Source organism: Cyanistes caeruleus, chromosome 5, assembly GCF_971803275.1.
Source record: "Cyanistes caeruleus chromosome 5, bCyaCae1.hap1.1, whole genome shotgun sequence".
NCBI lineage: Eukaryota > Metazoa > Chordata > Aves > Passeriformes > Paridae > Cyanistes > Cyanistes caeruleus.
The window spans coordinates 14,563,174-14,575,981 of NC_141705.1; positions in this window are offsets into that span (position 1 = coordinate 14,563,174).

The window sequence follows — 12,808 nt, forward strand, 5'->3', positions numbered from 1 at the left end:
GTTCTGGATAAAGTTATAGGTATGATCATAAATACTCTAAAACTTTAGAATATTGCTGGAAAGGAGAGTCTGTTTTTGTCCTTTAAAAACTCCCAAAAAGACCAAAAAGAAAAGAAAGACTGAAGTCTAGAATTGAGATTCGAGTTAAATAGAAGTTTTAAGTAATATAGACTTTTCTGTGGGCAGAAGGAACTGTGAATTCACTTAGAGACTTCACACTTTGTGGTCAAGGATTGAGGGAGAGGGGGAACAGAAGAGTTATGCTCCCAAGCTGCTGTTTCCTCCAATATTAACTGAATCATCTGAAGTTCCCAGTTCTAGCAAGGCAGGTTGGAAATTCTGGATGAAAGGTCTTTCTCCAGAGATTTCAGGTACTTTCATTGTGAATTGCAGCTTTATCACTGAAAATTCTATTTTCACAAATCTTTTGGTGGTCCCAGTTGGTTAGTGCAAGAAAGTCAAAACCCTTTACCCCTCACTTTATGAATTCTGTATAAAGTATTATTATACTCCACCAGCAGATGAAGATGTACAGAGATTGAGAAGAATGAGAGATGAGAAGGAAGCACATATCATACTGGAATGTCAGTGTATGATATGGTGAATATGTGGTATGATGGTTCCAAGAACCAGCTGTATCAGTTGAAAATTGACAAGCCTACGGGGGTCTGATGGGATTCATCCCAGAGTACTGAAGGAGTAAGTGCATGTGATGGCAGGATGCCTCTCAATCATCTACCGAAGATTTTGAGAGTTTGGAGACATCCCCACTGACTGGAAGCTTCCACTAGTATTCCAATTTACAGGGAGGGCATGAGGAAAGACTGAGGAAACTACAGAATTGTTAGTTTATTCTCAGTTCCTGGACAGATATGTAGAAGATCATATTGGGAAATATTGCAAGGCATTTAAAGAACAATTGAGTCATCAGGCAGTCAGCATGGGCTTACAAAGGGAAAGTCCTGTTTAACTGATTTGATGACTGTGGAATGAGCAGGTTCACATTGTGCTGGGTGACGAACAGCTGAAGGTCAGAATCCTTCTCTCCTTCTCCCAGGTAAAGTCAGGACATCTGGGCTACTGGTGTTCATACAACTAGAAAAGACACTCTATGCAAAGTGTTCAAATCAACAAAACAGAAGACATACTTATTATTCAAAGCAGTATATTAGTCTTATGTTGCAAATGAAGACCTAAAGTATGTAGAGAGATGAAGGGCTTGTTTTTAATACCACTGATAATGCTTTTCATTTATGCAGGTTCATCTGGGGCCAGGTCTGGTTTTGCATGTACTGAATAACTATTTCAGCATCTCATTAACACACAATCAGCCCTGCTTACACTGAGTTGCTATTCAGTACCTGTTTATTTCCTGTTTCTTTCAGAAAAATCACCTGCCCTACTGAGCCAGGATATTGCCATCTAATTCTGTCACATGCAGCTCCTGTGGCACTACAGGGAACTGAACCCAGACTCAATCCCTGACTACTTCCTCACTCACAAGGTCATTTTTCCCTGTAGCTGGTAATGGTGACTGACTTTGTTTTTGGCTGTCATAGCTCAATGCAGCTCCTGTGCTCAGCTCCTCTGCAATTAGTCAGCTTCACACAAATATTTACATGACACATATCCTGACATGTTTTTTTGCTTCCTTGCCATAATAAAGACCAAAATGACAAACTTTCATTTGCTTTAGCCTGAATCCAGTTTGACATTTCTGGCTGAGTGAACTCCTTGGCACATTTCAGCTGAAATCCCACATGCACATGTGCTCCATTGCAGGTGCTGAGTAAGCAACCACGATTTGGATGAAATTCTGAGCCTGGGGCAACAGAAAACTGCATGGATTATCTAGTCCAGCTGCAAATTCACTTTCAAAGGTACATCTGTAGCTGCCAGCCATACAGCAGCTTGTGTTCCCTCAACTACATTTCCTGTAGTTGGTGTATTAACAGTTGGTTGCTTATCAAATTGTACTCTTCAAGGAAAAATGTCTGTTAATGTCTCAGTGGAGTCATGACCAGGGTAAGGAAAATCGTTACTCATGAATACATTATGCAACAACTAAAAAAAATAATCTATTAAATTGACATAATTGCTGAAGAACATTTGTTCCCTAATAAAAACAGCAATAGGCAAAAGTACTGCACTTCAGCCTAGAAAGATAGCTTAAACTTTATCAAATTTAACATTTTGCCTCAATATTTTTTATGATATTCACTACAATTTGCTCAGTTTTGAGTTCTAAAGATGAACGAAAATTGCTCCTGAATTAATCTGGTGTCAAAGGGTATTTAAGAGGCAGGCAACAAGGAGCTGAATAATCATCACAGGTAGCTTCTAATGGTGACAACATCAAAAATGTGTTCCTTTCAGAATCATACTCACCATCATGCAGAAACAGTGTGTCCAACAGGACTAGGGAAGTGATTGCTCCCCTCTAGCGCTGGTGTGGCACCTTGAGTGCTGTGTCCAGTTCTGGGCCCCTCAGCTCAGGAAGGACACTGAGGTGCTGGAGTAAGTCCAGAGAAGCTCAACAAGGCTGGTGAAGGGTCTGGAGATCAGTCTTATGAGGAGCAGCTGCGGGATCTGGGACTGTTTAGCCTGGAGGAATGGAGGTTCAGGAGGGCTCTGATCACTCCCTTCAACCACCTTAGAGTGGCTGGTAGCCAGGTGGGCCTTGGTCTCTTCTCCCAGGCAACCAGTTTGGAAATGTCCTCAAATTGGCAGGTTTAGATTGGATAGATTTATATTAGGGATTTTTTCTTTCGTAGGATGGTTGTCCAGCATTAGAACAGGCAATCCAGGTAAGTGGTGGAATCCCTGGAAGTATTTAAACCACATGTAAATATAGCTCTAAGGGACATGGTTTAATGGAGGGCTCAGTAGTGCTGAGTTAGTGGTTGGACTCTTAAATGATCTTAAAGGCTCTTTCTGACCTAAATGATTTGATGATTCTATAAGAACATAATTTAAATTGCAAGACATAACTCACCAGGTCAGTACCCTGATGTGTTAGGTGCCACACAGGATAAATGTAGCACATGAATCCAAAGGCATAGACAAATAAGAATAAATAAATGTGGAGAGAATCTGAGTGGGTTAGTTGGAAAAAGAATAAAAAATGAAATAACAAAATAAAAGCAACTGTGAAATTCACTGTTCCTTTCTTTGGACTATTTCAATTATACAAAAACACCCAGAAAACAACCTCTTAAAAATAAGCTATCTGAAAGGAAAAGCTGTTAAATAAAATAAAACAAAATGTATTCCTCATATGAATAATTAAACATATTTTTTTCATTCTTTTAGGTTTTCAGGCCATAAGATTTATCAGCCCTGTTGGTAAAGAAAGAAATTTAATGTAAGAGCAAGGAACCGAGTGAGTCATATATAAATTAGAAAAAAACAAAATTGTGGTAAATTTCCTTCAGTCTTTTGTTGCCTACCATCAACTTTATGGCCCTGACAACATTAACAACAAGAGCCAGCACTCAATATTCTGAGATGTAATTAAAATACACACAAAGCTCTGGGCCTATATACAAAATACGCTGAGAAATTCATGCAAATTGGGAAAAATTCAGTGCTACATTCTGAAAAAGCTTATTCATACCAGTAGCCCTCCTACACAGGAGCTTTATTCTTAATTTTCTCTCACCAAATTACTAGAGAAAGGGGTTTTGTGAAAAAAGCTGAAGGTCACACTAGCAAGGCAATATTAAACTAAGGAGAAAATGTGTTGCAGAACTGAAGGCATTAGCATTTAAACCAACCTGATTTAGATTATACAGATGTAAAACTTGATCTTTTCATACAGTAAAGCTTCTTTTATTGTTACCAGCTGTAGCACTGCATCTTCCTGTTATAAATGCTGTGTTTACTCCATTTCTCTGTGAGTAAGTTCCTGCTTGGCACAGAGCTGGAATTAGTGTCCTTATGTCCCTTTTCCCACCAACTGCCTTCATTCAGAGCATGCTGGGACAGGGAAATGAAGTGTCTAAGCTGGAATGGATTCTGGCTCATCCTGGACAGGGAATGGCACCTTTACTGGTGTAACCAAAATCTGGATCCAGGGTAGAGTCAGGTATCTGTGCTCAGAGCTGGGGACAGCAGAAGACAAAAATTATTTAATGCCAGGTGTGAAAAGAGCTCCTAGTGCATGTTTTCCTATTCAGAGCTGTGTGGCAGGAGAAAGAAAGGGAGATGCTTTGCCTGCTGGCACTGGTCGTCCCTTCAGTCTGCCCAGATGCTCATAAAACTTCAGCCTGATGCACTGAGGCTGCCAGCTCTTCACTTTCCCCTCAGTAATATTTCAGTGCTACCCCATGGCATTACCTCACTGTGTTTTTGTCTCTGCCCTGATACATTAAAGATTTGTGCTAAACTTTGTCCAAAAGAATCTGCTTTACTGTGTGAAAACAGTCTGTCAGGACAAAGTGCCCATGCCAGCTCAGTACAAAAATACCTCTTTTAACTCAGAGATGTGCCTTCTAATGATTTAAGCTCAAGAATTCAAAGTCATTCTTTGTTTCTCTAAAAAAACCAAAAGAATCTCAATCATGGTTTAAGCAACACTTTATTAAATAGCTGAGAAACTGGCAAAATGCCAGATTTTATTATAGATCCTAAATGACTGTGGTAAATTTGTGAGGAGATAGGCTTTCTATTGTATCCCTTGAGCATTATCTGAGTTCACTGCCTTATTTGGTTGCAGTTTATAAGCTAAAATGTTATTTTACCTTGAAAATAGGGAGAAGAAAAATGACCGTAACAATCTGGGTATGCATTTACCAGCTTCCCTGCAGATAAGATAGGTAATACTGGTGACCTTTGGCTTCTTGTGACCACATTTTAAAGAGAAAGATATCTACTGTAAAACTCACATGTCTCTGATGAAGTGTGGTTTTGAAGGGACAGAGAAGGTCAGATGTAATTTGATGTCATATTACACCATGTGTTGACTTAAGAAATCAGAGGTGCAAATCATTTAATAAGATTACTGTAAGATGTAAAAGAACAGGATATTTCACCATGAAAAATCTGCAGGAAGCTTAAAAATACATTACCAAAGTAAACACTGATGCACATGTAAAATGCTTTCGGAAGAAATTTTCTCTAAGTATTAGCTAATGTAAAGAAGAAAGCGTTTGCACAGGAAAGCACAACTAAAAATTGTCTGAGATAACAAAAAGATCTAGTTAGAGAAACTTTAATTTCCTTCCCCCCCCTTTTTCTTTTTCATCTTCTCTTTCTTTTTCTCCTTCTCTTTCTTTTTCTCTTTCTTTTTCTCTTTTTCTCTTTCTCTTTTCCAGTTAAATTAGAAGAACTCCTAAATTCCAAAGCAGGTACCTACAAGACATGTAAATCCCAGTAAGTCCTGTAGATAGGTGGAACAGTAACTGTTTATTCAACATCATCATAAGCTTGATGCTGAATGTGGTGCCATGTACTCAGCTGCCTGTGGAACTTGAGGGATGTGACAGCTGCTCTTCAAAACACATTTATTTAGGGTAGTTTTGGAAGGGTTGGTGATGTATGAGGGATATTTTACTCCTTATCCTTGTGGGTGCATGGAAGAAGATGTGATCAGTGGTGGTGGTGGAGAAACCAGGAGGAACACAGTGCAAGGTGTCTTGTGGAAATGGTTCTAACCTGTGCTGAAGGACCAGCTGTCTGTGGATGTGTGGTTTTATTCATTCATGCTCTACACATGCAAAAATATGTTTTTCTTCTGAATTAAACAGAATCCAGCCTTTCTGGAGACAAATAATCATTCCAATGCATCACAAAATATTATCCAGTTACCTCTTCTCTGAGACCAATAACTTGTTTTTTGTTAAAAAGTATCAAGATTGAATTTGAAGACACACAGGGAGGGATAATATAATAATTTCCTTAATAATCTGTAATTTTTGTTTTTTAAAAAATATCGCTTTATCTTTTCATCACATTACCTTTGCACCAGGCCTAGATCCCTTTTTTCTGCAATGAAGAGCACTATAGCACCAGGTATTTCCTCTGCAGGAATACACTCATACATTCATGTGAAAACATGAAAGTTGGGTATTTGATCATGTCTTCTTTGGGGCACAAAGGCTGGGTTTGAGGTTTGAAGCATTCGTAGGTGACATTAATAGCTGCTCACATGCTGGATTAAGATAATTAATTAATTAATTAATATTTAAGAGGCCTTGTATTTAAAATGTTTTCTCTGAATTCTGAAAATAACCTGCATGGAGGACAAGGCTAAACTCATGATCAATGTTACAACCTTTGCAAGAGCCAGAGGTGCTGAATAAAGAGAGAGGAGATTAGTAAAAAGACACATTTCATAACCGTTCTGTGAACCTAATTTTTTATGAGTTCTCCATCCATCAGCATAGCTTCAATGTCTTCTTAAGGAAAAAAACAGCACTTGATGTCTGACACAGCAGATTGACATCCCTTAAAGCTTTAAGCACTGAGCTGTTTCTCTTCTAACAGTAAGAGGCAGGTAGGGTGTTTAGGTCCAGCTTATTGCTTGGCTCATGGGAATGAAGCAAGTCCAAACACTGCTGACCAGGCAGGATTTTGTATGAAAGAGTGTATCATTTGGATAGGAGTTAAAGTATAATTTAAATGGAACACTTGACTTATATTTTGCCTTTTTTTCTTGGCTGATCATAATGTGTGAAGAGCCAGCAGTGAAACTGAATTTTGTGTACATGTTGATGGGGTGGGGGAACTTATCAAAGAAACATGTTTTTGGTAAAACAGACCTTCTTAGCTTAAAATTTAAACATGTGAAAAGGGTTTCCTGATATTTAAAATATTTAGAGATGTACAATCCTGTGGGCTGCAAACTGCTTCCACAACTACCTTTGAAGAGAAGGACTAATTGCAGCACTTCATATCTCTTGCGTTGAGTAAAACCTGAATAATTCCCACTTAGGATCCCAGAGCCACTGCAGATGAGCAGAGGTGTCCCCAGGAAAAGTCCCAACTTTTCTGTGCCACTGAGTTAAGGATACAAAAGCAGCTGAAACTCTGCTCTAGTACCTGGCAATCCTAAGATTTACCTTTTAGATGCAGAAATCTTACCCTCATAGGTGCATATTTAAAAAAATAGTTATTTCAAGGAGTCTCTTCAGTCCCCTGGTGCTTAGTTTCTAGTCCTGAACTTCGCCTGTATGTCATGCCATTGGCATAAGCTTAGGTATAGCAGTCACAAAGCTAGAAAGGGAGGAGATTTGTAGGTGGCCTAAAGTTTCTCCAATCTGTACAGCACCAACATTTTAATGTATAATAACATATTTGTATTTTATTTTTATATGTGCACATGTGTAAATTTGAAAGTCCAGTGTTAAAATCTTAGACTATTTTGAAGTGTATTTGTTGTGATGACAGAATGAATTGGGAAAGTTATCTTTCACACTTTCAGTTGCTGGCTGTTTGCAGTGCTTAGTGACCAATCCTCAGAGAAGAGATCCTGTCTGACACAGGGCCAGCTGGCCAGTGTGCACTCAGGTCATTTGTTACAGCACCCACATTTTCACAAGCTGGTCTGGTTCCAGAGCTATTGCTATGTTGCAAGGGGAGATTTCTGCCTGTAGACTTTGATCTATACCTATGCAGAGATTTATCAGTTAAGAGTGTAAAAATTTCTATTCTTAATAGAACGGTCCCACATTTTTCCCCATTGTTTCCTGAAAGGTTCACTGAGGAACTGGGATGTGTGGTATATTTGCCGTGAAGGTGACTTGCACCTGAACATGTGTCTGAGACATCCTAGGCACTGATTATTCTGCTATAAAGCATGTCCATATGCATGCCCAGGTTTTTCAGATACACAGAATTTGCTCTGATGTGGCTGCTAGACATCTGGAAATCCTGGACACCTGACTAGACTTCAAATTCAACCTGGCTAAAATAGCCAGGGAAAAATTAATGTTTGGCTGAGAAAACTGGCTGTACAACATCTGCCTTGATGTGGCTTTACCATAAGAAATATGTAAACAGGAGTACAAAACCCCACATTTTTTCAACGTGTGAAAATTATTCATCCTGCGAGAAGGCTTATCTTCCTTGAGAAACTGGCATAAACTCTACTATGACTCCCCAAGGGATCTACTGATATCAGAAATCCACCTAAAAGCAGTCACTTAAGGAGTTCCTCGACATTTTCCAGAGTCATTTGAGCTTCTTGGATTTTCAGTCTGAAATCCTGTTTCCAGACATCTGACCCCTGGATACTGTACAGCCCTTGAAAATGTTTATTTTGAACTTGAGTCTCTCTTTAGCAAAGCTACTAGAGAACTCCTGTACAACAACAGTAATCACCATTTCTCTCAGAGTGGAATCAAAGACTGCCCAATTAGTCTGGTGCAAGGCAGTGTTTGTGTATGAGTTATAACTAATGAGGAATTGAAAGTGAATTGTTCCATTCCCAGGTTAAGCACTGCTGGCAAAATTAGCAAATGTGATTCCTTTTTTCCCTCAAGGCACGAAGATGGAGAAAAAAGCAAGACGAGAAGGAAGCAGCTTCTGCATTTTTCTTCTAATCAGCCATGCGTATTAGCGTATAAGGCAAGACAGGAAGGTAATATGAGAATCAGGCAAGCAGCCAGATGACATTGTGTAAAGCATCTTTGTATAACTGCCAGCTAGTGTCTTATAATATTGAACACTGAAGTTTCTATTTAGCAGTGTTGATTGAATGGTGGGAAAAAAAAAGTCCAGGCAAGGATAATGTCTGTAATCAGCACTGCACGATTGCTATTGTCTATGCTTGGTATACTTAATGGAGAAGCTAATTACCATGTGTTCATTTTTTATTGCGTTTACTATATTGCATAGAGAACTAATATGATTTTTTTTTTTCCCCTCCATGGGTTTACAGAAAACAAACAACACAAACAAAACCATGATGGATCCCCCTCTCCACCCCCAACCTTAATTAATTCTCATTAGGGCCACCGTTTTTATTTCCAAGAGGAAGTCAGAAGGCGAGGATAGCATGCCTGATGAGCTCCCTAACCTAGCCCTGTGTGTGCTTGGACTGGGCTGCTGATGGGTTTGAATGTGACAGGAAGGAAATGCACAAGCCCAATGCACAGTCGTTTCATTTAACTTCTCTGAGACACATTCATATACCTACCATTTCCCATGCAGCTTTACAAAACAAAAGGGCAAAGTACTCCTGAAAAGTCTGACAACTGACAACGTCTTTCTGCATGGTTGTAAAAGAGCAGTGCTGTGGAGGCACACCCCAGGAACAACATGACAGTGCCTAGAAACCCAGTCTTAGAGTAGCTAGGTGGGAGAATGTTTGTCCCTCTCTGATCCTCAGGCCATCTTCTGTGCCTGTCTAGTGCAAACCATCTGGCTGAGCTCACCTGCCCTCGGGCTGCTGCTGTGGGGCATCAGCACAGGCAAAGGCCCCTGCAGGACACCACCTGCAGCAGTGCCTCCTTTTAACCCATGGCCTCATGAGCTGAGCCCACCCTTGGGTCAAAGCCTTCTGCTCCTGGAGGGAAGTGGGCACCCACATCTTCAGCAGGTGTCTTGGACAACAGCCAAGGAACTTTTGGTAGGGCTTATGTTTGTGTAAAACACTCAAACAGCTATCATGAGAGGGATTGGAAGTTTGCCCTAAAGGTAAGTTGGGAGTTTGTTTATTGACTCCTACTTCCCTGCTCACCTTTCTGATGAATTCCATGAAACGTGAGCACAGAGGGCCTTCTTTGAACTGCATCCGTGTGAATTCATGCCTCACCTAGAGTCAGAGTATGATTTTCAGTGAGAACTGTGCCCATAGGGGTCTGACTTTTAATTGTGTTTAGGAACCACAGGAGGGTGGTGGTGACAGCAAGTAGGATGCTTCTGAAGTGCCTTTGTTTCCCTAACTTGCATTGGAAAGCAGTTCTGTATAACTCTGAGAAACGCCTGATTTGCAATGGCTGTGCTTGGAGGGTTAATAGAGCTGTTAGCATAACCTCTGCCAAAATAGTGTGACACTAGTGAGTCCCATGAATTGTTGTGTGGCCCCTGGGAGAGGTCAGGATCCTGCTCAGGTCCTGTTACTCTTCCTGGAGGGATTGAATTCCACATGGAGGCTGTGTTTTGAGAATGCACGAGGTACAGTGTCCCAGGGACCTGAGCAGCAATTGTGCTGATTAGACCAATATTAACACCAAAGCACACCTAAAAAAATGTCACTCAAACTGAATTGAGAGCTGATTTTAACAAGCAGGTTCACAAAGTCTGGCTCTCCCACAGTAAATAGGAAGATGTTACAGTATTTATAGACTGGTTTTCAGAAAGCAGAAACAGCTAATGCACTCTCTTTATTAGGCATGCTCTCCAGTGCCTGCAAATTGCTGTGTATTTCAAGCCTTATTTAATTTTTAATATGGCAGCCTGTTACGTAATCAGATATATTTTGAGGGAAACTTATCTTGCAGTCTACTGGTTTCCCTGTAAGAGTTCAGCAAGCTATTGTGTGTGGCTTTTATGGACAACGTCTCCACTCCTTTTCTCCTGCCAAAACTGAAATTAGAATATCCTACTCAAAGTATATTAAGCACAAAGAAACAGTGTCTGACAAAGTGGTGGGTAAGGAGACAAATCACTTTATTACACAGAGAAGGAGTGAGGACTTCTTCATCTGCTATTGAACATTCTGAGGTAAAAAATTGGCTGTTCCCCCATATGGTCCTCTAGTGCTGCCACCGAGTTAGGCAAGGTAAGAAGGAAAGACCAGATGAAGATAAAGGATTTGATAAAGCATTTCAGTGCCTGTGACATATGACTAGAAGGTCTCTAATGAGTTTGGTTGCTCCTAGGTTCATAAATCTTAAAACCATGAAACTGAGATGTGTAAGACAGACCTGGACAGGGATCCTACATTTCTCTTTTGCCCTCTTACATTGTGGGAGAAAGGATTTTGGAAGGATGGGTTCAAAGATAATCTCCATTGCAGGAGCAGTTCCATTTACATCCATTATAAGTAAGCTTTCTCATGAAAATGAAAGTTAAATATTTGAGAGGAACTCACAGCAGGTTTCTGTCTGGATCAGTGTGCAGTGCTGTACAGAGGGTAAACCTTACTGGAGGTCAGAAAGGGGAGGAGTAGGAATCACAGGCTTCAAAAGAGGGAGGCAAATCTTTATGATTGCAGGGCATATTCCCTGGAATGGTGGTGCTGTAAGGGAGTAAACCCTCCTGCTTTTCCTTAGACTTTCACTGGACTTTTGTTTCTCTTCTAGGAAAACATAAAGGTTTTTTTCTGAGGTCTCTTAGATGCACGGTTTACAGGCTACTCACAAATCTTGTGTAAGCCCACTGCCTGAGTAACCAAGTCAGTGTCTATAGACAGGACTCACTCTGAGGTGGGACCCCATTTTATATTCTTGTTGTAATCTTCTGCTTCCTAAATACTTTAGCTGAGAGAAAGAATTGATTGAAATATCTATTCTGCACATGGAATTTCAAGTTTTTTAAGCAATGGATGTTTTTGCATATGAAAGATCTGCTTTTACTGAAAAAGATTTCTTCCAAGAAAAAATAAAACAGGTAATCTCAGAATTCTGTAGCTCTGTTACAGAACATCAGCAACTTAATTGTGTGTTTGGACTGTAGTGATAGCAAAGGACATATTGGAGAAAACAGTGACTAAATTTATAGAAGTATACATTTATAGAAGTATACAGTTTGGGCCTTTTATGAAGGAATAAGCTTTCAGATGGCTCCTATGGTCACCTTTCCATGTCTACTGTCAGAAAGATGCTCTCAGAGTGTCTTCTGAGCACTTCAGCAAGGGGTAGGGGGAAAACAAATGAATAAAATGCTTAAGAAAATATCCCACATTTAGGCATAATAGTAGGAGAACAAAGCCTGAACTACGTTCACAGGAATGTTTTCTGTATTCAAAATAAGTTTAGAATTGGTTCTCTTTAACTATATCACAGTATGCAGTGCATGAACTCCAATTCAGTATAGTATTTTATTTGCCTCTATGGCTTTTCTTATCCTTACTAATTTTAGATAGTGTTTTCATCGAGATACTCAGTTTGATGTAGCCAAAACTTGTAGTACCACCCACACATGCTGGTAAATGTTTTGCATTCAAAAGCAAATATAAGTAAATATAAGTCTTGCACCACTTTTCCTATCCTCTTCCCCTTTAGGAGATAGTTCTATAGTGTAACCTAATGTGCAGAAAAATACTGAAATAGAAGAGGAAATTTAGCAATTTAGTGTGACATATCTGGCAGGGAATCCAGAGGGCACAGATCTCAGTTTGAGTGTCCATTCAGTCCACCAGACTGGAGTAGACTGGACCACTGTAGATAGACTAAGTGCTTAAATGAGTGATGTATTTACCTTGTATTTTGTCATGCCCTTTACCCACCATTAGCTCTGGTAACTCTTCACAGGTAGATTCTTAGATCATGGCACATGTTTCTTTCACTAAGGCTAAGCTTGGTGTGACATTTGGGATGGGCTAAGAGCACACAAGCAAGCTGCACTGACACAATCACTTATTAAGGTGTGGTAGAATTTTGGACTGAAGATCACCCCTCATCCTCCCTGATAGTGAAGCCCAGCACAGACACACTCAGGAGGATTTCTTCTTCTTTGTTACCACAGACTGGAAGGTTTGGCTTTTGCAAGGTATTAAAGGGATAACCGGCTCTGATACAAAAAAACCCAAAAAAAACCCCCGAACAACAAAACCTTCCTTGATAAGAAAAAACCCAAATTCACTTCAGTTACAAGTGATCTGGAAATCTGAAATTTATGGCCCACGCTACATTTGATTTTC